Genomic DNA, 24,124 nt, shown 5'->3' with positions numbered 1-24,124 from the left:
TGAGGGTATAGCAATCATCATTTTTTAGCCAATCCCTAAATTCTCCAAACACACACTGACGCCGACACCCTATCAACCCTTAAGACGTGACCAAGACTTTGTTTCTTACATAAGGCCTTTTTGACGATATTGAAGAACTGCCGAGCACATCAGTAAATGTTCCACTTAAGAATGTCATCTGAAGCGGACGCTAAATAGTTCACTCACGCCCCTAAGCCGCAGTATCATCCGTGTCACTATATACAGGTCGTGTTAAGATACGAGGATTAAAACGTGTCGGCCATTTTTTTTCAAACACTGTCTATACTTGTTTTCGATGTTTCGTTTGTGTACGTACAACTTAAGTGTACAATAGACTTCCCTTTCTTAATCAAATCGTTAACAAATATTTATAAACACACACACACTAGTGTCGTGTGGTATACGTGACGTGAGAAGGAAGAAAGAAATCACAGCGTATCCACGGAGTGAATCATGATGAGTGGAGCGAAGCTTCGAAGGGTTTTATCGGGAAACCGTGAATCATCCATCCATACGTCCGTCCGTTGGTCTGTCTGTATGTCTTTCTGTGTGCCTGTCTGTCCGCCTGTCCTTATGTCCGACGTGTGGCCGTTTGCTTGTCTATCTGTGTTTTTGTCTGTGCATCCGTTCGTCCATCTATCCGCACGTCCATCTGTCCGTAAGGTCGTCCGTCCGGTCATCTGTCCGTAAGGTCGTACGTCCATCTAGTGAACACTCCAAGTACCGCCATCTCGCATCTTTTCATCATATATTCATTTTATACAAGCACTGCCATTCAGCGGACATTCCAAGGCATAAAACTAGCGGTGGCTACTAAATACAGGAGACGCGCGACCCACGCCTCCTTTTAGGAGCTTCACTCCTAAAAGCGTTTCTTACTCGCTTGGCTGCTTAGCACGCCTGACCGTAGCACGCCTGGTTGCAGTCTGTGCTGGAATTTGCGGTGACTAACACATTCAGGCTTAAATGCTCATGTATAACCAATGAAGTAGAAAGGGATGACCGCTGATTTAGCTCACTTGGCGTACATCAGAACACAGCGAGCTCAGTGTGTGCTGCCATATTCAAAGGCGCGTCGTGCCATCTGTTGCAAGTGTGGCGAAGCAACATCCTGCACTGCCACGCGAGCAGATGCTCCGCAAATCAAACACGAAACTTTACGACCCTAGTACGGCTGGAATCATGCTTTGCGCTCTTCCTGTTCTGGAATTCTCTGCTGATTTTGTGTAAAACGTCGAGCAAACCTTTCTCAACAGTCCGGATTGTCTACAGCACGTGCCTCGCAGACTGCGGAAGCAACTTCATCCTGCAGGTACTTACTATCACGACTGTAAGAAACGCGAACAGCGGAAAGTGTTACTTCCGACTCAGTCAAACTGCGGTGTGCCCAAGCTGACGCAAGGCAGAATTTAACCTGTGAGGTGGCCTAAAAGTAGCACTGAAATATCGCTCCAACTTGCGCTCATGCACCGCATGCGTTTATCATTTGCCAGTCATTCCGGGCACTCGGAAAACACATATGCGGTGCAAAACTGCCAGCCAGAACAATATTTTAAAATGCTACGATGACGCCGCCCAAAAGCACAGATTCGGCTAGTGACAGCCAAGGCATGTCGCAGCTTGACTGACCCCCGTATTTACGAACGCTCCTTGACTCGACTTTCACCCTTCACTTGACAGAGTTGAGCACTGCGCCACAGCTCGGCTCAGAAGTGACGCTGTGCTACTCAAGAATCGCAACAGGTTATCGCTAATATACAGTGACTTGCCGTGCCTATGAGACGGCGCTCCCATCGGCTTTCTCAAGTGAAGATGAAGCCTTGATTGAAGGGACGTTCTAGAATACGGGGGTGAGTCGAAACCCACGCTTTCCACGCCTTTTACGTCTCTTTGCATTGCGATAGTACGCCGTTATCCCTGTTCTAAGCGTACGCGGTGCGTGCATACACGCATGAGTCATAGTATATTTTATTATTGGCGTGCGACCTACGAAAGAGTGCGGCAATGATTTGGTGCCGCATACCACAGACATACAGCACGCAAATCTCTGCTGTAAAGCGAGGCAGCTGGCGTAGCGCTTGAATAAAGCTAAGAAGTATGCTTACCCGGACACTTTTACTGGGCTCCTACTTTTTCCTGTCGCTTGTGATTATAACCACTGACAGCGGAGCTGGGCGTTTTTTGTTGCAGACGACAATCTGTGCAATCGAAACGCACCGCACCGGCATTATTGCCGCATCTTTTTGTGATCTTTGCTGACAGTGCTGAATAATATCTTATTCTTGCGATGGCTGTTTTCACATTCGAAGACGGCGCAGCGTTGCCCAGATGACTTCCTGTAAGCGCGGTATATATCGCGCTTGAATACGCGCAGTAAGTCTACTTACTTGTCAATATTTACTAGGCTCGAAGTCCTATCTGTTCACGGTATTTACCCATTGGCGCCTAAGAACGGCGATTTTCGTTGCTAATGGAAATTACTGGAAGGTGAGAACCCCGCACTGGCACGATTCGCGCCATGCGCTGTGAACTTCACAGGCAGAGCAGAGAAATATCTTTCTCTTGCGCTGGTTGTTGTCGCATCCGAGACGGTGCAGTGGTATCCAGATGACTTCTTATAAACGGGCACAGCGTGAACTGGAATTTTCTCGCATTTTAAAGTCCCAGAGCCACAGCTTACTATGCTAGCGAGGCACGCCTTGGCAGTTCAAAAAAAAAAAAAAACCGTGGCGTCTCTGGGAGCGAGAGTATACCGCCAACGCGCCTAGGTGCGAGATAGGCGTGCTCTCGGCTTTAGCGTTGTACGCGTACTACTTCAAGGGTTGGAGGTCTGGTACGTGTATACGGGAAGTCATCTTTACATCCATTTTACTTAAATACTACAAGTACCTTTCATTCGGCATTCCTTAGAATGATTGTCTGCTAGGAGTTCTATATATTAGTCTTACAAAGGTCTAGTTATGACCGTCATTAGGAACTCAGCGCTGAAAAGCACGATAGAATACAGCGAACCTTGAAAATGTGCAGTACAGGCCTACTGTACAGACTATACAACTAAGTTCACTCGTCGTTTTTGGCCGTGCAGAGAGTACGATTCCCTCAAGCGGTTGTCCTGAAACTACATATGTATACTGCCCACCGGTTGTGCGTCTGCCCCCGACAAACGTCAGGCAAACATTTTTGATGTGCACCGCCTCGTTGAAATATTGGAAGCAGCAAGTTTGAGAAAAAGTTTCATTTTGATCAACACCACCTCGTCATCAGCACATTACTCTAACCATGCCGAGGAAGCTTTTCCGCCACACAGAAGTCGACTAGAGAGAGCTACTACTTTTTGGATATTCGAGGTTTTGTTTCGTCGCCTCCTTCCTCTCTGTCATCAACGCTCTCTTTTTCCTTCATTTTTCTAACATTTAGTAGCAGGCCAGGAAATTTATTGAAGCCGATTCCTCTGCATTTCTGCCACACTAACACTTTTCTCTTATTGCTGTCCCTTCTCACAGAGAAAACTCACCCTTGTAGTTTCCTTTCTTCCTGACGCAGTGTAGATAGAGTAATTTATTCTTAATGCTTTGTGCATCTCATATGAGTCATAAACCCTAAGCCAGAAAGTGAGAGAGGACTTTATTTACAGAACTGCTCATGTGAGTGAAGGGCATTACCTGCTATGCTCGACACCAGGGAAGGGAAAGGTAAAAAAAGAGTCATGAATGGGGATGGTAAGTTAGGAATGTGAGTATGTATATCCCCATCAAGTCTGTGCAACACAATAGAAACCAGAGTAGACGCAGCACCCTGCCGATAAGCCAAACGCAAAGTTAGACACACCCATTGCCAATATCTACGGTCATTACCATAGTGTTAGATCATGGACTGCTTTGTGCGAATTTTCTTGTGTTAACGTTATGTGTTTTTGCTACAATGTGGCGTCGTTATCCTGGCTTACGCCTTCTTGCGTCGTGATACTTCTGAGAAGTCTCAAGTTTCACGACTGATTATGAACTTTTCTTTTCTTTTGCAGGTGAGTCGTCTTCGAAGTGTTTTATTGGGTCCTCCTCTCGGGGCTATGCCACGTGATTTTCGTGTCCTTGCTGAAACAGCAGATTGACAACAACTGTGGTAAGCGCATCGGATTCGCAACTATAGCTGCTAAGCGAAAAGTATGAATGGATATGGCTGAGTAATTATTACCAATATACCTTGATAATATTGAGCAATTTGAATAGTGTTGTCCTAAGATACATTCATACCTTCTGTATATATTAGATAGCGCTTGCAAGAAAATACAAAAAGAAGTAACTTATTGTAAGGAACATACTGTGAAATATGTTCTCCCATTATTAAAACCAGTTTCGGCTTCTCTGTATACTTTGTCATATATATATATATATATATATATATATATATATATATATATATATATATATAACAACTTCATTTATTTTGCCAACGTAATAAATGAAATTTTCCTTAGGTGCGCTGTCCTATACTTTTTTGTACGCAGCAACCAACGTCAACCACTAAAATACAGGGTGCCCCAGCTATATTCAGCCAGATTTTTAAATTATTTGACGCACGCAATGACGACGCCATCAAATGCACGTTGCTGACTGTTGCCTAGAGTGAGTCAGACTTCTCTTTGTGTTTTGATTGATTGCCTTATTAGGTCACTTTTAATAAATATCTCTATAGGCAACGAAAATCCGCGGACATTCGAATGAGAAAGTTGTTCAGCGGTTTTCAGAGCGTCCGATTAAGCAGGTTGAAGCTTTATACAGATTATTTTTGGTACTTCTTTACTAACTGCAAATTCCCGCGAAACGCAAAAATACCAAGTGACAAGCCCACTCACGCGCCAGTGCGCACATAATTCTAGTGCTCCCTAACGTTTCGCGTTCGAACGATCGTAGCAACGATAGTGGTGGCTTTGCGATGAACACGTTTCCCCATTGACCACGAAAGCAATAACCGCTGTGACTGCTCACCACTGTCATGAACTGGTGCGAAGGAAGCGTATCGTTCATGCGCGGAACTTTAGGGAGCACGAGAATCCCGGCTCGCGTAAGCATTGAGTTTCTCACAAATACCTGAATGGAAGTGTGGCGCCAACGTCTATGCGAATTTCTTAAGAGGCGATGTTGGAACGTTGGGAATGACGCTATAAGTGTCTTCGACGCTTGTGTTGGCTGGTGTTAAGCGAGGCTCCAGCTCAAAAGAAACTATGACTGCGTCAATAAAGCTTCTCTAAACAGAGCATTTTTAAGTGAATTTTATTCACGCGTATTATACTCTAAAATGAAAGCCCACTCACCTTGACGGTACAACCAAACGGCGAAAAAAAAAAACAGACGACATAAACGTGGCGGAAAGAATTCTTGCTTGTAATCTGCCTCCAAAGTTTAGCAGCCGTTGGTTACTTCTTACGCTTCGTGAAATTTTACATCAACGTAAAGGGTTTTGTGTGAAACAAAACACACATCTGTGCAATTACAAAAAGAATAGCTTATTGCGTGCTCTTTTAGTAAGCAATTAATCATTTTAACGTGAAGCCAGATGAGTCTTCGAGGCATACAAATCCGAGTCAAGTTCGAAGCTCACATATCCCGTCATTCCCTTTAATCCAGCGGCTCACTAGCGCCATATTTTACTCTAGGCGTGATTGTGAGAAACTCTATACGCGTAGGCGCGCCAGTGTATTTCTCACGTGGTGTTTTTTTTTCGTATTTCGCGGTCATTTCTAGTTAGCAGAGAAATACTAATAATTACAAATATGAAGTTTGGAACTGTCTAATTGAATGTTTTACAAAGAGATCTACAATTTTCTTTATAAAATTTTTTACCCATCTTCGTTTCTTCAGAAGTTACTTGGATGAAAGGGTCTAATTAAACACTTGATAAGAGCAAAAAACTATAGTCTGATTCACTCCACACAACTGTCAGCAACATGCATTTTTTACGCGTCATAATGGCGCGTGTCGGCACATTGTAAAACTCTGGCTGAAGATCACTGGGACACCCTGCACACACACACACACACACACACACACACACACACACACATACACATACATATATATATATATATATATATATATATATATATATATATATATATATATATATATATATATATATATATATATATATATATTTATATAAATATATATATATATATATATATATATATATATATATATATATACAGAGAGCAATATATCAATGGGCCAGTTTGTCTTCGTGAAGGTCTGGGTTATAACACAACGGGAGCGTTGTCAACCAGGATTTATTTCCCAACAGTTGTGGGAGGGGTCCTCTCTTCATCACGGAATGTGTTAGAAACACACACACGCACACAAACATATACATACATATATATATATATATATATATATATGTGTGTGTGTGTCTTGTTACAAACTGTATGATTATAGTTCTGTTTGCGGCAAGTATCATATCAAAATTTACGGGAATGAGCGATTTTGTGAGGCACAACGAGAAACAAAGAAAATGGAAATAACAAAAACAACAGAATGCTGTACTATGAGGGGTGGCTGGTTCGGTGAAGCATTCGCGTCAGCCAGTGGCTACGAGCAGTATTAAGACATGCGGTATTGTTTTCAAGGCAACGAGAAGACAAATGCACCAGTCGAAACAATGCTTCCGGTGAAGTTTCGGGTTCAAGAATCTTCCTTTATAGAAGTTTCCATCTTCTCACGATCCTCTGCATTGTGCAATCTTGGATTTTGTCCATATAAGCTTTAATTATTCTCATATTTTTTCGAAACGAAACGTCAGTGAAGAAGTTCTGAAATGTTTGTTTTATTGGAATTTCAGAAAAATATAAAGTAACTGAAGGTGGAGCGACAGAAGTGATATATGACATACAACAAGACTGCCAACTGCCACGTTGCTCGACAATCCTAACAATACGAAAATTTGACATGGCTATCTAGTTAGAATGTCAAGCACGCAGATGCAGAGAGAAAAGCAGGCCTGTAAAGAAACATGCTCGCTGTGCTGTATTTCTCTGAGTGCACGCTTTGGCCAAGCTCACATTACAAGATTATTCAGGATGGGTCATACCAGTAAGCTTACTTTGCAGCTCTGAATGCCGGCGGATGTCCTGCGCGCATCAGAGCCGCTTCAGCTTTCCTGCTTCACTTCGTGTAGAGCAGAGGTCGAGTTTCAGAAGAGTGAACGCACCAGCACCCATGCTGTACCTATCACCTCGCATGCGCACACAATGCTCATCCATTAGGCACCTTTCACTTACATTGAGACAGACCAGTGCACAGCGTTTCCCGATCGTTTGTCTTCTCGCAGGGCACCCGATTACCCTACCAACCGAAGCATTTCTTACCCGCTTCGCTTTCTCTTCCGTCACATCCATGCCTGTAGCTGCTAACCGGATATTCTAAGAGATCTTCGCTGTCTCGATTGCACGTATGCCGCCCACCGGAATATGCGTGATTCTGTGTAAACGCTCTTGCGCAAGTGATCCACACTTCCTGCTGCGTGCCTCCATGTGCTTAGGCTCGTGTGATGATCTTGTATTTTACCGTTCTGCATATGCGGAGCGCAAAAGCTGTTCTCGTACTATAGGCGCTGTGATGCGATTTCGAAGTGATGCGAGGAGAAATACGGGGCGCAATACGGAGCGTTGGAATAAAAGACGTGCAACTAATGCACGCGTATACGGTGTCCTCTCTTGCTAGTGAAACTTTGCTTGGGTATTGGTTAGTCGTGTATAGTGTGCTACATAGATGATTGGCAATAGTAGAAATAAAGGAATTCTTTCTGGTACGTATTCTCTCTTTTGTGATCGTATCTGCCTGCAGTTATTCTGTATGCTGCTGACTGCTTACACACAGTATCATATGTGCATACATGAGATATTCCTACTTCAAAGAAAAAAAAGATAGAAAGCAAGAGGAAAAGAAAGAAGAAAAAAAAGAAAGTTGCGATGGTACTTTCAGGCAGTATGTATAAGGCGCTAGAGAATTGAGTCCAAAGCGCTGTACAGCCGCCCATTCTTCTTTAACCAGAACGCACGAGCATCAACCACCGAGTCTGTAAGCGTCTTTTCCAGAAGTCCTGGTGTCCAGTTACGAGAACAGCCTAGCAGAAGATAGCTGCCCAAGACTGTTTATTGCGGGAATGCACACTTATTGTCGTCCATTTTGCCGCTGCGCTCTGTCAAGTGACGCTTTTAAACTGGGGGGTCGACGCTTGCGCGTTCACGCTAAAAAGAAATGGGTGTACATGTAAAGTACGAGAAAGTGCGTGCTTATACGAAACTTTATCGGCATGCCCAAACAAGGCCAGTAGGAAATATTTCTAAAATATCACTTTTTCTATGATAGTACGAAGTAATCGAATACTAGTGCTCTAATTGCCCAACAACGGGGTCGAGGAAAAATTACATAATTTTGGAAGTACGTCAAGAACATGAGAAAGGATGACACAGCTATACCTGAATGCTTGACTGAGGAAAGAACTATAGCGGATGACTTGGTAAAAGCTGAAGCATTTAACGCCTACTTTCAGTCAGTGTTTTCAACAAAGACCAAACACTCACCAATATTATCTTCAAAAAATATTTGTTATGAAATGGCGGAAATTCAAATCGACTACACTGATTTGGATAGTCACCTGCGTACTCTGGACCCCTCCAAGACTACAGGTCTTTAGAGTATATCATCTCATGTACTTTAAAAAAAATGTCACGTTATTATTGCACAACATTTATGCATCATGTACAAATTGTCTCTAGACACCGGCGTGGTTCCAGGGGATGGGAAAACAGCAAATGTGGTTCCTGTGTACAAGGCAGGAAGCAAAAATCAAGTACAAAATTATCGTCCCATATCCTTGATTTCAACCTGTTGCAAATTGTTAGAGCACATTATTTATAGCGCATCGTTCAAATATCTTAAATGTCGATTTTTCATTCACTCCCAGCATAAATTTCGCCAGCGTCGTGCATGCATAACCCAACAAACTGAATTTCACCACGAAATGTTGATTGCGTTGAATCGTAGCAACATTGTCGATGCATTGTTTATCGGTTCTCGCAAATAATTTGATACGGTCTCGCGTAATCTGCTAGAAAGTAAACTTGCTTCATTGAATAATATCGCCAAACTGCAAACCTGGCTACGGAATTACTTAAGTGGTCGTAAATAGTGTTGTCTTAAATTCTAAAATGTCCTGATATGTAAACGTGACCTCAGGCGTGCCACAGGGTCCGCTGTTATTATTGGTTTCCATAAATCATATAGCAGATAACATAATATTTAAGATAAAATTATTTGCAAATAATTGCGTCATCTACCGCCACATCACTTCAATCGCAGACATTGAATTATTGCAAGATTACTTGGACACAGTAACATGTTGGTGCTCCACGTGGAATAATTACCAGGGCAACTAGGTCACAACAAGAAAAGAAAAAAAATGAACTCAGCGCTGCGTTCGTTTCATCCTTCTGTCAGTATTTAAACCTTGTTGCGTTCTTAGTAATCTACGATGAACCTTACGATGAGTCCTTTGTTTGATTTTCTAGTGCTGGGTTTATTTTGCCCTAGCCTCTGTTGGACCCGTTCTCTCTCTCTCCTTTACAAGAGATAGCAAGGAACGGGTGTAAAAGAAGATGGTGTGAATTCGCTTGTTAGGGGCTCCCCGCGAGAGCAGCCACCCCGCCGTTCAGGTGCCATCGGACCGAAGCGTCTGGATTCGATTACCGGCTCCCAGAGGCTTCCCGCCATGTCCGCAGTAATCCGTTCGACGGCGGCACTCTGGACGCCTGCTTTTCGTCCCACGTGGCCGGACCTCCAAGGCGCATCGAGTTTCCCGCTGCACCCAGCAGCACGAAATCTCGAGCACTCACTCGTCCAGTGTTCTCTTCTTTTTTGCTTTTGCTTTGCCGTTTAATTTACTTGTTGGGCTCCTTCTCATTGGCACCGGCAGGGCTGCCTTCCCAGGCACGTCGACTACTCAACCGCTGTCTTCTTGGATATAGTCCATAATACCGAGTATTACATTCCGAAACTGGCTGCTTGGCCATGTTGTTAAAACGTGATAGGAACTAAAAGTGCACAAGCAGAGGACACAGAGGAGGCTTGGAACACACGAGATCTCCAAGAACACCAGGAGCCAAGATAGGTTTCCTCGTACAGAATCTATCTCATCAATTTTTCCGAAAAAGTAGGCAGGCGAGAGTGATCCGAAAAAGAGTGCGAAGAAGACCCCTTTAAACTCTCTTTCTGATTGCTCTTTGTCCTTGAGGTTTTGTGTATGCCTATCAAAGAGAAAAGAAAGAGAGTGACCGGGTTCGCAAACGGCGCTGACGTAGGGCCATGGTCGTCTCTGTCCTAATCCTGTATGTTTGGAGCTTCTTCATTTCGAAAACATCTTACAGAAAACAGCGCGAGAATAGCTTTCAATTAAACGCAGATGCTTGCCTGATCATGCGTCTTGTATGCTACTCGAAATGGCAACTAGAGAACTCATTGATGTCTTGGGGTTGAAGTTCGTTTCTGGGACACAGCTGCCGCTCATACACAAAATGTAGGAAAACAGCACAGACGAATGCATATGCGGCACGATCGAGTGTCGTTTCTGTAGGGCAGCAGTGGAGAAAGGCGCTTGAAAATGGAAGAGAATGCAAGGAAAGACCATGGTGGTCATGTTTATCCTTATCATAGCCATATTGGCGGTGACGATCAGAATGATTGTGGAAATGTTGATGAGAAAAAAGAACGGAGGGAAGGAGGAAAAAAGAGCTGAAAAGCCTTACGAAGAAAATGGCTTGTTCGTGTACGTGTGGACCACGATTTCTAGCACCAAAATTACTCTGTAAAAATAAGTAAAATTATTAGCTGGTCAATGCAGGTAATGATTTCATCGTTTTAAAGGTGAACATATTCTAGAGAGTTCTGCCTGGCTGAGAGAAAATTCATACGAATAAAAGAAACTATCCAGCTCATGTAGCCCGAAGTTTGTAAATTTTAATTAAGCAACATTAAACTCACCATAGATCTCGAGACTTATTCGGCCCGCAATTGAGGAGTGCCTGTTAGGCGAGCTTCGAAGCTAGCGATGTTTTTGGTGGTGTCCCCCTCTCAATCATCTTTCTTGCTGTCGGTCTTGTTGCTGCGTTTTTTTTCCTACTGTTTCGCAGATCATGCTCGGTAAGGCTCCAGTTGAGTGGTAAATAACCTCATAGTCCTCATGTTTGAGAGGATGTCAAGAGAATTTTACGATGTGCTCAGAAGAGAAAGCGGCATCCACTCTGAAATTATTCTGATGAATGAGGACTGATAAATGGTGTGTGAATTCAGCGTTTAGTAGCTACTCGGTCGTAAAGAAAAACAATGGCAGCATATCCATGAAGTGAATGATGGAGAGTGGGGCGAAGCATCCGTCCGTCCATGCGTGCGTCTGTGTGGCCGCCCGTGCGTCCATCCGCCCGTCCGTGCGTGCTTCTTTTCGTGCGTGTGCACGTCCATCTGTGCGTCCATCCCTGCGTTCGTCCATGCATCCGCTCCTGCATCCGTTCATGCGTCAATCCGTCCGTGCAGCCATCCGTGCGTCCGTCCATGCATCTGCCTGCGTGTCCGTTCGTCCGCCTATTCATCGCTCCAAGTACCACCATTTCGCATCTTTTCATCATATATTCCTCATGTTCCTCAGCACCACCATCGAGCGGACATTCCAAGGACGGAACGAGAGGAGGCACTCTCACACTTTCTTACGGCTTGCGCTTCGTGTCTACTTCCCACCTTTAACCACCTCAAGTTTATGGTACATACTAGTTCACTGTATTCATGGCACTGCGGCCCAACGCTCGCTAAACCTTTCTAAAACCAAGGAGGTTACGCCCAGCGAGTATAACGTAGCAAACCTTTCTTGTCAGATAGTGCTCAATGTACATGCCAATGGCTGCTAAGGCGATATGAGAGACATGATAATTTGGCTTTTAGTTAACGCGCACGCTGCGAACTTTTTAGTGTTCAACAACGCACAAAAGAAATCGCTCACCGGCACCACCTTGGAGGTCAAAACGTAAGACTGGTTACACACTACGACTACGACTACGACTACGAGGCACGAACGGGTGCCGCTTTAAGGAGGTCCGCCCCTGAAAAGGCTCTAGGCCATGCACTTGCGCTCTAGTGGTAGGTGTACAACTACGGCACTGATGTTTATCGATCATGCGGGGAGCCTCAGTTGTGTTTATCTGGCCGTGGTACCACTACATAAAAACATTACTATCACAAACTGTGGCACATATGTACTTAAAGTGTACTTAGAACATAGCTACCATGCGTAACCATGTGCTTAGATTTAGGAACGCTATAAAGAACCCAAACGCTGAAAATAATCCAGACGTCATTCCTTATATATAAGGTAATATAATTTCGCTGAAAATTTTATATTTCATACATTTTCCACAGCGTTTGTGTGGCATTGTTATTGACCGACGTAAGGCAGTGGTAGTTTTTGTCTGAAAAGAAAGTGTCCCACTAACCAGGCCTTTGTAGTAGCACTGGCAAGCACGTAATCCATCGATGCAAGCTTTCTGCTGAACATCTTATACAAAAGTTTTATCATTTTATTGGTGCAAGACATCTGCGTACAAGTGGTAAACGCAGTGTAGCGCAAAGCGTCGCCAGCCACTAAGCTTTGCCGACTAGACTTGCCGACTGTCCCACACTTCATGCTGAACAGAATGACGGTGGTACTGAACTAGTCGCACTGATATTCGGTTCGGGCTTTTATTGATCTTTCTTTTTTTCTTGCTTGTAGTACGCAGATGACAGTGATGTAAATAAGTAGTTCAGTCACGCTACAGCAGTGTGTAGCCAGGCGAATCACAAGCTAACCACGTAAAAACAACATCGATAAGGGGGGAGACGATTTAGACTCCAACCAAAAGTTTTGAAAAAACCCGACGTTTCGAAAACGACTTGGTTCCTTCCTCATGGATGACTGCGGAGGCTACGTAGCAGCGGCGTCTTCAAAGCACTCGCGGATTGGATAATGACCCCCCCCCTCTCTCTCTCTCTCTCTCTCTCTCTCTCTCGTTCTGCCGTGGAGTGCAGTCTGTGTGTACACCTGGGGGAAGGGTTCCGAAAGAGCGGTTGGTGTTATGGGCTGTCCTCTGTATGTGCCACAACTCGAGTAACAACATTCTCCTCCAGTTCGGCTCGCTTTCAAGGATGGCCTTCGCTTCAAAATTGATCTGGTGATCCAACGTTTCTGCATATTCGGCGACTGCGTTGCGCTCTTTGTAAAACTTCCGCGCATCGTTGGCGTGTTGCTTCAGTAGTTCGGGTAGGTTTCTCGTCTCGCCGACATCAAATAGCATGATTCAACATCGAAAAGGCGTGATTTAGAGTGAAAGCGTGGAGAGAGTCACCCTGGATGAGCATACTTATGCAAGGCAGATTGGGCTTTACTCGCGGGTAATGTTAACGTTGCGTAAGCGTCGTCCATCGATTCAGTGGAGAAGAGCGTAGATATTACAGTGAACTATAGTCGGCGCATTTTATCCGCCGACAATCGGCTCAGACCACACGCAACGAAGCGCCGCTGCGTGTATTTGTATACGCGCCGCAGACCACCTATCCACACTTGCTTGGGACGGTGCTGCCACCTATCGCCCGATCTCACTGCGAACACTGCCGGTCATCATACCCACTGCCCACATATTTTGTCTTATGTACTGGCGCTCTTTGGCCACCAAAGGGCCCCTGCGCCAATGAATACCATATCTCATCCTCACCCTTGATAAAGGAAGTCTGGTAGTACACAGGGAGATTTCCACGCGAATAAGATCATATCACCCCATTGCGTTTCACTCTTGAAGGCGGTTATCAAGTGACCTGACTTATCCCCCCGCAGAAACGCTGGTATCGCACAATTGACGTTGTTTGGCACTTGTCAAAACTAACAAAAAAGGCGAAACACCTTTCTGTGAAGCCCGTGAAGTGAGTGTGATAGAGAGGAACTCATTAAACCATTAGTGAGGCTGGATGCTTCCTTGAACTCGAAAACAAAATGAGCCAAGTTAGTGATGCGAAAACAGGAAATGGTTCAGAGGGCCGTAGCGGGGAGGCAGTGTGGTCCGCGTAAAAATTACATTATCTCTAAAAGCTCGTATACATTGTAGCGAGTCCAAGAAACTACGAGTACAATAAATGAGCACGAGGTAGTATTAATGGAGTGGTAACTGAACTGAAACTGACTAACTAGTGCGAAAACTCAATTTTGACTTAGAAAAAGAAAACTGACAACTTGGCAAGTGGACTGCTGTGCCACCCTTGTCCCCCTAGGCTTTCTTATTTTTACTTAGTACGAAGGAGAGAAATGCTGTTATCTGAAACAATAGCAGTAACATCGGTCATGTTTTCACATTCCGGCTTTCTACGTTTTACTCTTCGCCGCCTGTACCCTTTTTCCCTGGTTTATTTTTACTTCCTTTCTTTCAATTTCAACTTCCCTTGCTATTCCGTTCTCTCGAAGGAACGTAGGCCGTCCTTGTGTTTTTTTTTTTTTTTGGGTGGTGGTTACAAGCAAGTGGGCGAACTCACGAACGCTCTTTTTCCTGAGCGTGTTTTCTCATTGGTCAGCCGGCCTCGCTGATGAAAAGACTCGCATTGTGATTGGCTTAAATATAAGCTTGTGACAGTCGCCCCACATCATGATAAACTGTAATGAAAATTTTGAGCATCAGACGCTTTTGAGAACATGGGCCCAGCTCATTCTTCATTTCGCATATTTGTCATTTTCATGTTGTTATCATCTATAGTATTAACGACAGCATTGGCAACAGCTCAAGAACATGCATGCAATATGCATATATCTCTCAGCATAATTCCGGATAAATTGTAATGTGAAAAAAAAAAACACTACTGGTACACTACTGCTGCACGTAAATAAAGCAAATGTCGCAAGATTCAGCACGCAGGAGATGTATAAAGCATAAAACTTTAAATGTAGTTGCATGCAACACAACCCACCCCCGTTCTCTGCCTCTTTACACTCTTGCATCTTTCACTAGAGATCCTCGGCATGTGCCACTATAATCTTGACGCCGTTTTGTGGCTCCTTCGTTGTGGCCAGGCGATGGATCGGTTTGTCTGGACTGCTTCCCACGTTTGATGGTCCGCCAGGAGAGGCTATGTACATGCTGCGTGCATATAAGCATGCTTCAAAAAGAGCGCGTCTATGGAAGTTAGGGAGGCCGCCATCATGCTGAAATAGCCACGGCAGTTTCGATGCATCGGTGATGACGTGCTAATGAAGCTCCCTCGACCTGGTAAATTACCTCTCAAAACATTCAAACACACAGGCAAAACACAGAGAGAATGGCGTGCTCACCATCAGCAAGAGCGCTTAGCAGACGATTAACAGCGTTCCAGGGGAGGCTAAAAGAAGACTGAGAGCGCGAATTCAAAACACAAATGCACAAACTAGCAGCCCAGCTTCAAGGCAAATGTTTGCTGCCATGGCGCCCCTTATGGTAATTAGGGACGCTTAAATATGACAAGGCTTGTATAGAGAACGCGAGGATCTTAATTGTTAAATTTCCTTAAATTTTAACGACCCGGCAAGGATGCCTATGTGGTGTTTCATTATTGTCTCATTAAGATGCCAGTCTTGACGCCGTTTTTTTTTTTCAATAAAAAAGTCGCTAGTGGGCGCTGTCTGCGTCGGCGTTGTGAGTCGAGAAAGGAGGGGGGATCCGCATATGCAATGGGGATATAAACATCGCGGGAACAGAAGTCTTGAGAGGAGATAAGGCATGTGAGCGTAGGCTACAGCTGCTACCTGTGTCAGCGTTGCGAGGCGAGAAGGGAAAGGGTAAAAGAGAATAGAGAGGGGTAAAGACGTGCATGCTCAGTAAAGGTGGTTACGCCGCACACTGCATCGATCTCGACCATAAGATGCTTCACATCTACAAATATAGTAAGAAAAACTTTATAGCAGTGACAACACACATAGAATAGTATGTATAAACGTACATAAAAAAAGAAAATGATACTAGTTAGTTGAGTTAGACATTGTAATAGTTAGTGGATTTCCGTGTTGACTTTTGTTAACATGGTTCTTTCTCTCACTCTTCCTTTCGTTGATCATTTTTTTTGTTTATTGCTTTCTTTCCCTTTCCTTTTTTCTGTCTCCCTTCTTTCCCTCTTTTCTTTTTTTCCGTCTTAGCTTCATTCCTTCACTCTCCTATCTATCTATCTATCTATCTATCTATCTATCTATCTATCTATCTATCTATCTATCTATCTATCTATCTATCTATCTATCTATCTATCTATCTATCTATCTACTTTTGTTCCTTTTTGCTGTCATATTGCTTGCCCGGATTGAAGGGTGGAGGGTGGCTCCAAAGTACGATTGATTGTGGTTCTGCGTATATCGCACAACTTAATACTAACAAAAATACCGAGGTTAAAGGACTAGTCAGGAGGATACGGCCGGTTTGGGACATGGTAGCCTTCCTATCCGATGTTTCTTTGTTTTGCATGCGTATATTGATACAGCAACAAAAAAATGAAGACGCGAAGACACACAAAACTTCGTCGAAACTTCTCAGGAAAGAAAATTCACGGTATACACAACTGCCGCAATCTGTCATTCACCCTGGGTCAACTTGAGGCCCAGAGCCTACACAGCCTTCGCACGTCTTTTTGCTCATTCCTTCACAGTTGTCAGTCCACTGAGTGTCAACGCCAGCATTTTTTACAGCGAAGCCTGTTATAAGATCACAACTCGGGTCTCACGCAGTGCCGTAGTTGTCCACCGCCGCCGCCGCCGGTGTCCGTAACCAAATCACGCGAAGTTAGAAAAAAAAAACTTAGCGTCAACGACACAGTAGGGCTCTAACCCGGGTCCGCTGGATGCCCGCCCAGGATTTTACCACTGACGTACGCTGGAGCTTGTGACTTGTTTCGCAAACTTGTCTTAGGCAAGCTTTATTTCGGGAGAGAAATCAAGTTAATACGACTTGTAAGGCGCTCTAAAACAGCGAAAAAATGAGCAGTCGTCGCACAATGCGAATAGCGTAGGGAGAGGGTCGTCCAATGCCCCAACCCATCACAAAAGCTTGTTCTTGTTCCCCCATTAACTGTAGTGCATAACCACTTCAGTCATAATTCCTCATCGTCTGCAGCCTCTGCTTGAATAATTGGCGCAAATTATTTTGCAAGTATTTAGTGGATACCACGCTTCTCAGAAGAACGACAAAAACAGCACAGCGAATGCCGGCCTACTGCCCAAAAGTTTATTACTAATGCTCCAGTGGGATACCAAGCAGGTGTGCTTGCAGTAGTTACCCAATGAGTGCTCTGAAAGGCTCTGAAAGGCCGCTCTTCTAGCTTTCGCTGTGAGTGTGCTGCGCTTTCCGCGCAGACCTGGCGTTTTTTGTATCTTCAGCACTTCGACGGGTGTGCAGCTCCTGCTGCAGCGATCACGCTTTTGTGTTTGTTTGTTTGTTTGTTTGTTTGTTTGTGTGGGGGGGGGGTGCTTGTGAGTTAGGGGAGGGGGGCATTTCGTTCTCATGCCTGATTTTTTTTACTCTGATAAGGCATATAACACTGTATTCATGATATATAGACTGATTTTAATGGGTACGCGCTCGTCATTATGGCAAAAGGAATTATCAAGTACAGCTGATGTGCAATACAGGCCGATGAATTTAGCGCATGCGACGTGCGTGTGCTTCTGTGTCGGCCTTCATGTTGATGTGTATGTTTATGTTCTCTTTTTATTCTATCGGATAGCGAACATAAAAACGCTATACTCTGGCGCTAGTGACCAAGTATGCTTTACTTTTCGACGCACGCACATATGTTAACACTCATGGCGAAGGGTCGAAGCTGACTGTGGGGTGTGTCGCGGATGTTTGCAAGACGTAATTAGTTATCCGGAGTTGAAACATAGCTAAATTACGTAGCTCTACACCGAGGCCCGGCCCGGCTGCACCCGTGGCTAAACGCGAGTGCTCTGCCGCCATTTTGCGAGCACGGTATGCGACGCACCGTGCGCGATTGCGGTAACACAGGATATTCACGCTTCCACGTGGTGCAGCACTCACAGCGAAGAAGCCGGCTCTAACACATACTGAAAGGAGATGCGCAAACAAGCCTTAACGTTTGTTGTACGGCACACATCCTGCCTTCTATAGAACCAACAAGACCAATGTTTTCTTTCTTTCTCGAGTTTACTTTTCTTCATGTCACGCGACAAGTTTCCGGCGCTTGGAGCACTTAGTGTCCGTTGCATCGCGATGAACGTTAATTCCAGACAACCTCACTTATTCTTTTTATTTTCTGTTTTATTTTACACTCGTGCGTAGGTCACGCAGGACATTTGTGCGGTATGTTCATCAGTTGGTCCAGGGAGGTGCGACTCTTCAAACTGGACATGGGAAGCCAATAGGAGACCTTTAACCAGGTTCTGCGTACCACAATTACCACGATGGAGTTGAACCCCCACGAAAAAGAAAGAAAAAAAATCTGGGAACCCGTACCATCCGAAGGAACAACGGGTTTAAAGTCAATAAAAAATAAATAGGGAGGGGTAGAAAACCCAAGAATGAAAAGCCAGTTAGAAAAAGAAAAAGAAGCGGGAGCTAGCAGGCAAGGCCCCAGAGAAGGCAAACGAAATTGAATATTAGTCAATAGGAAACAGTTAAGTTCATGGCGGCCCTGAATGGGGGGCTATTATCCAGAGTAACTATACGGAGCCTTATTTGCAAACGAATTGTCCTTCTTCTAAGAGGTGTTGCTTCGTCGCTGCTATTTCTCAATGTTGCATCCACCTTTGAAGTTTTATATTTGTGGGTTTTATGCCCCACAGCAGCGGCTACAACTTTGAGGGATGGTGCAGTGGAGTGCGCCGGAAGTTCAAAAGCTCTGATGTTCTTTAATTGCATCTGCACACACGGCCTTGTAGCGTTCAGTCTCTATCAAAATGCGTGCACTGAACGCGCGTTCTTTCAGTTATGCACTCGCTACTTTTGAATGTACAACGCAACCGCGACCCCTGGGTCACCGACATGCTGTTCTTATGCGTCATATTAGGTGAAGACAATCGTTACGGCGCGTGTCGGCAGTGTGCGATATCTTACAGCTAAGGATAATCTCACGCTTCTTATTGTGATCACCACGCGACGCCAAGTCAATAGGCAATTAACCGAGCAAAACAGCTTGTACAGTTTATTATTATTTGCAAAAAATTAAATGAATCATAAAATTCCCGTCAAGTCACTAATAAAATAAAATACATGAGTATATTGTAGTGCCGCATATGGGGAGGATTTTGTAATGCTGCATTGCCTGGCAAAAACGGCATCTAATGATGAGTATTTATTTATCACCTATTTTGTGTATTACATCGGCTAAGCTAAAAAAAAGCTTAGCTGCTGAGCCACCTCGCCGCGGTAGTCTAGTGACTATGGTACTCGACTACTGACCCGCAGGTCGTGGGACCGAATCCCGGCTGCGGCGGCTGCATTTTCTATGGAGGCGGAAATGATGTAGGCCGGTGTTCTCAGATTTGCGCGCACGTTAAAGAACCCCAGGTGGTCGAAATTTTCCTAGCCCTCCACTACGGCGTGTTTCATAATCATATGCTGGTTATGGGACGTTAAACCCAACATATTAATTATCGGCTGCTGAGCCGAAGCTCACGTGTTCGACCCTGGCGGCGGCGATCGCATATTTATGGAGGCTACCTGTTAGAGGTCCGTTCACCGCGCAATTCCAGGGCACGTTAGGCACCATCAAGTGGCCGAAATTTTCGGAACCTTCCGGCAGTGCCGTAGCCAGTAAGTGGAACACCTCCACCTCCCCCTACAAAATGTTTCTTCGCCATGTCATACAGAGCACTGAATTATCATTTGCCTGCCCTTCCCCATCGAAACAAAATTTGCTCCGGCGCTCGTGCCTTACACGGCGACAAGTGGAAGTTTTTTGCACCTAAAATTCACTTGTAAATCTAACACGCCGGGGTTTCATTTCCTTACCGTATCTAAAGCTTTGTGAAAGGGGTGAAGCGCAAGCTGTCTTTAAAGTATGTGCCACACGTCAGAAAGAGTCATGCCGTAGAAATTCGAACAACAGTCTCTACTGCACTTCATCTCACTGTATTCCTCTTGTGTTTAGAAAAGAAGTAGAGCCAAAAAGACCAAACCACAGTTCTGTTCACGTGATTTGCTGGACGGATCAATAGTAAACGTTAATTTCACCTGGCTAACGACTCAACAATATTTTTGTTCACAGTACAGGCGTCAGGAAACTGGTTGACAACGTTGTTTACAAATTATTAAAAAGCAACATAGTAGGGGGGGGGGGGGGCGGCCAAACACGCGGCGTGCAGACCGCAGATAGCGGTCTTTGTGCCATATATGTATTTTTAAGGAGACATTCTGGACGTGACGATTGATGTGTTTTTCGATGCGTGACGTCAAACAGGCTCCGAACTTGCGCATATATGAGATATGTCAGAGGACGTCTTGCAGATGGCAATGGAAGCAGACATTTTTTTCAACGACCCCTCCCCCTCCAAATTTCTTGAGTGACCTGACCCTGGCAGGAGTCAAAATTTATCTATTCGTATATTTGCAATACTGCCAGTCTCTACTGAGACCATAGCAGGTGGGCGCTCTGTACAGATGCTATGATTGCTCATCATAGTAAAAAAAACTGTAATACAGTACGTACAGAACATCTTGACTGCAGACCTCTAGTTGCGCGGATTTTTTGACATCTCTGTCACATAGCGAATGTATTTCATCGAGAATCCAGTGAGCTTGGCCTTGTTGCTACACAGTCATAAGAAAAAAATCTCATGAAGACAACAAAAAACTGGCCGAAAGCGTAAGACGGCGATGAAAAATTCGTAAACAGGAGTGGTGTCTAGGCGATGTTTCGGCAAGCGGCCTTGTGTTCCTCGAGGCTGAAACAGAAATGATTTACCATGCTTCTTACGCTCTCCTCAGCTCTAACAAAAAAGAACAAAGTGCAGCAGTGGATACTTAGGTGCGAGAGAGCCCGAGGATCCTCTGCATTCTGACACTTGCGTATTCGATGTGGTCCTCTCGCCTTGCTTTGTTAGAATAGAAGAGAGGTCACGAAGCAGAGTAAATCAGTTCTGTTTTAGCCTAGAGGAAGACAAGGCCGCTTGTCGAAACTTCTCCTCGGCGACCCCGCTGTTTACGAACTTTTTATATGCAAACAAGGAGGAAGATTTGAGCTATTTCAACGTTTAACTAATTTGCCCGCAAAGACAATACAAATTCACACAGACACACACCTAGGCATCAAACACTTACACGCATGTTTTATACCAGCGCGTGTGTGTTGTTCGTGCTCAAATTATTTTTTAAAATATTCTACCAACCAACCCAGCAATACGTTCTCTTACAACAACGAAGACACACAAGGAATAGGACAGAACGCTCATATCACCTATGAAACAGTACCAGCGCTCGGCTCTGTTCCTTCTGTCTCTTCCTCGTTGTATTCGTGCTGTTTTTACGATGTATTTTATCGAGCACAGTCGCGCTGTAAAAAAGAAAGGCCACCTTATGAAAGTGACAGCAATAATAAATAACTGGTACATCACCATGGCTCGAGTCTGGAGAAAGCCGGGACAGAAACACACCGAAAGCTTTCATCGTGCACTTGGCTCTCAATCTTTCGGCCACATCGCTGGGGACTTTAAGCGAAAAAAGCGAGCGACACTTCGTTTTGTCCCGTCTCCAGCTGCGGTACTTCTATCGACCACAGCCTGTCAGATTGTCGTGTTCCGCGACGCATTTATGCTACCCACAGGCACTGTGGATGGGAGCTGCCGGGGGCTTTCATGACAAAATAATTAATCTCACCCCTGTCACCATGGCTCGGGCGACGTGGCGGGGAGCTCCTGGGTCCGGGTGTCACGCAGGTTTGTGCGAATTTCGCGCAGGCGCTGCCGTACACTTGTTGACGAGTTAGCTTATGCCGCTTGCAGTATTCGCCTTTACTAGAAAAATGTTTGGCGTCACAGGCAGATGTTTCAAACACGAAGCATAGGTGTTATGTCGTGGGGTACGCACAAAAGCAGCAGTAAAGCGAACGAGGCACCTCTAATAAACAATTAATAATTGATAATATAATTTGTTACGCAAAGTTGCAATTTTAGCAACGAGCAGGCCTAGACGTACAAGAACTTCAATACAGTTGAGCATGAACATAATCAATAAGCACTTAGAAGGCAGGAAAATATTTTAAAACAAAGCGAAAAGATGAATCAATACCGCGCTTGATTAATTTGTTGTCCGCGGAACGTATGGTACTAGAATAAATGTCATAGATTTAGTTTTTTTTTTCATATCCGTCATGCTCCTTTCTGAGCACTTATCTATTGCAGTCTGAGTATGCAAACAGCCAGCATCTGAAGTAGCGAAGTAAAAAGAAAACAGAAGGTCTGTTACAGACAACAGGACTACATGCTGTGCACGTTGTCGTCTTAGTGTTGCGCAGGCCTTAATGTTGCAGCTTCTATATACAGCTTTCCAGATGGTGTAGTGAGTGGTCATGGCCACTAGATGCAGCTTTATTTACAGAGCGGCCAGATATCACACTTTCTATCTCTTCAATTCCACAACATTTTTGCACCTGGCGTTCGCAACATCGTCTTGGAAGCTATGCGTTGCAGGCCACCTATCTGTCATGACACGCTAGTTTTTAAGTTGAAGTAATAGCTCTACCGCATTGCAACGCTGTTTATGGCATGTGACATCCTCAGTTGAAAGCAGAGATTGGCAAACTAACTTTCGAATTGTATCGTGATATTGGAGCAAGAACTATTTCAGGTACAAATACGAGATACTGCCACCATAATTGTATCCGACAGGTTACGCCCCTGTTGTGTTGTGTGCTATCGATGCGTTTGCAAGTTTGTTAATAGAAATCTGTGCAATACAACAGGAAACTTCTACGTTAAAGTAGTTTGCTTGAACATTCCTAAACTGCAGCTACCATCGTTTTATTTCAATAACCTGTCTCTTGGTCCCAGAAGTGTTTTGCTAAAAGTAGGTCACATTCACCCAAAAGACAATTTATGGCGTTGTTTTAGCTGTTTAACTTTACAAATATTCATATATTGTGCAGTCAGTGGTTCTTCCCAGCCACTTCTCTAAACTAATGGGAGTCGCTGGTCGCATGCAGACTAGCCAGCAGATTGCCAGGTCAGCGCAAGTAGCGGAGAACAAAAGCTCACGTGGTTTCACGACAAAAGCACGTGCAGGGGCGAGTGATTTAGTGACCAGTCTGAGCAGCCGATTTTCATAATGGTTCCTTTCAGATTGATGATTTGTGGGGTTTAACGTCCCAAAACCACCATATGATTATGAGAGACGGCGTAGTGAAGGACTCCGGAAATTTTGACCACCTGAGCACATGGGCCTGAGCACACGGGCCTACGACATTTCCGCCTCCATCGGAAATGCAGCCGCCGCAGCCGGGATTTAAACCCGTGACCTGCGGGTCAGCAGCCGAGTACCTTAGCCACTAGACCGCCGCTTTGGGGCGGGGTGGTTCCTTTCAGGGGCGAAGCTCCTCTCAGTCTGATGGCGAATTCCACTCGTCAAACGGGTGCAAGTTTTCTTGCTCCATAGCCGAGAATCTCCATTCCACTCGTAGATTCAGAGCAAGTTCGCGTTTTCCAGTGGCAGATTCGAAGCGATGCACTTCGCGACAGCACGTCCCGCGTGCTCCGTCTTGCACAGATAGATTTCGCGGGAACTTCGCGATTGAGTAGTCGTTCAGTTTCGCTGAGACGGATTTTGCAGAGATTGCGTTGTCGTCATTTCTGGTATAGTCGGGCAGCTCAAGGGAAGCTAGGTTGTGCCCAGCGTTTTTTGAGGTGGTGTCAGTGTCGTGTCATCCTGTGCACCGTACATTCCTAATATGGCGTGGTTGCATTCTGCTGTACGTGCTGCTGCTGGTTGGTTTGTCGCTTTTGAGAGAAAATTTATTGTGCACCGTTTCTTCTTTTTAAGGCTTACTATTTCTGCAGTGTTTGCAAAATTTTTTGCGCT

The 24,124-nt window shown here is 44.7% G+C and overlaps 1 protein-coding gene across 2 annotated transcripts in view; it reads left to right on the top strand.

Moving 5' to 3' along the window:
• LOC119163128 (uncharacterized) overlaps nt 1–24,124 on the top strand; it is a 533,653-nt gene that overhangs the window by 340,403 nt on the left and 169,126 nt on the right. Inside the window, exon 2 of one of the 2 annotated variants that reach the window (XM_075874163.1) lies at nt 4,043–4,140. The exons of the other annotated variant lie outside the window; for it this stretch is intronic. The gene's annotated coding sequence lies outside the window, so the exon portion shown is untranslated. The remainder of the gene's footprint in view (nt 1–4,042; nt 4,141–24,124) is intronic. 2 annotated transcript variants of the gene reach the window in all.

The sequence above is a fragment of the Rhipicephalus microplus genome, chromosome 9, assembly GCF_043290135.1.
Source record: "Rhipicephalus microplus isolate Deutch F79 chromosome 9, USDA_Rmic, whole genome shotgun sequence".
NCBI classification, from domain to species: Eukaryota; Metazoa; Arthropoda; class Arachnida; order Ixodida; family Ixodidae; genus Rhipicephalus; species Rhipicephalus microplus.
Note: the sequence above shows the minus strand (reverse complement) of the source record. Positions and strands in the feature narration are given on the sequence as shown.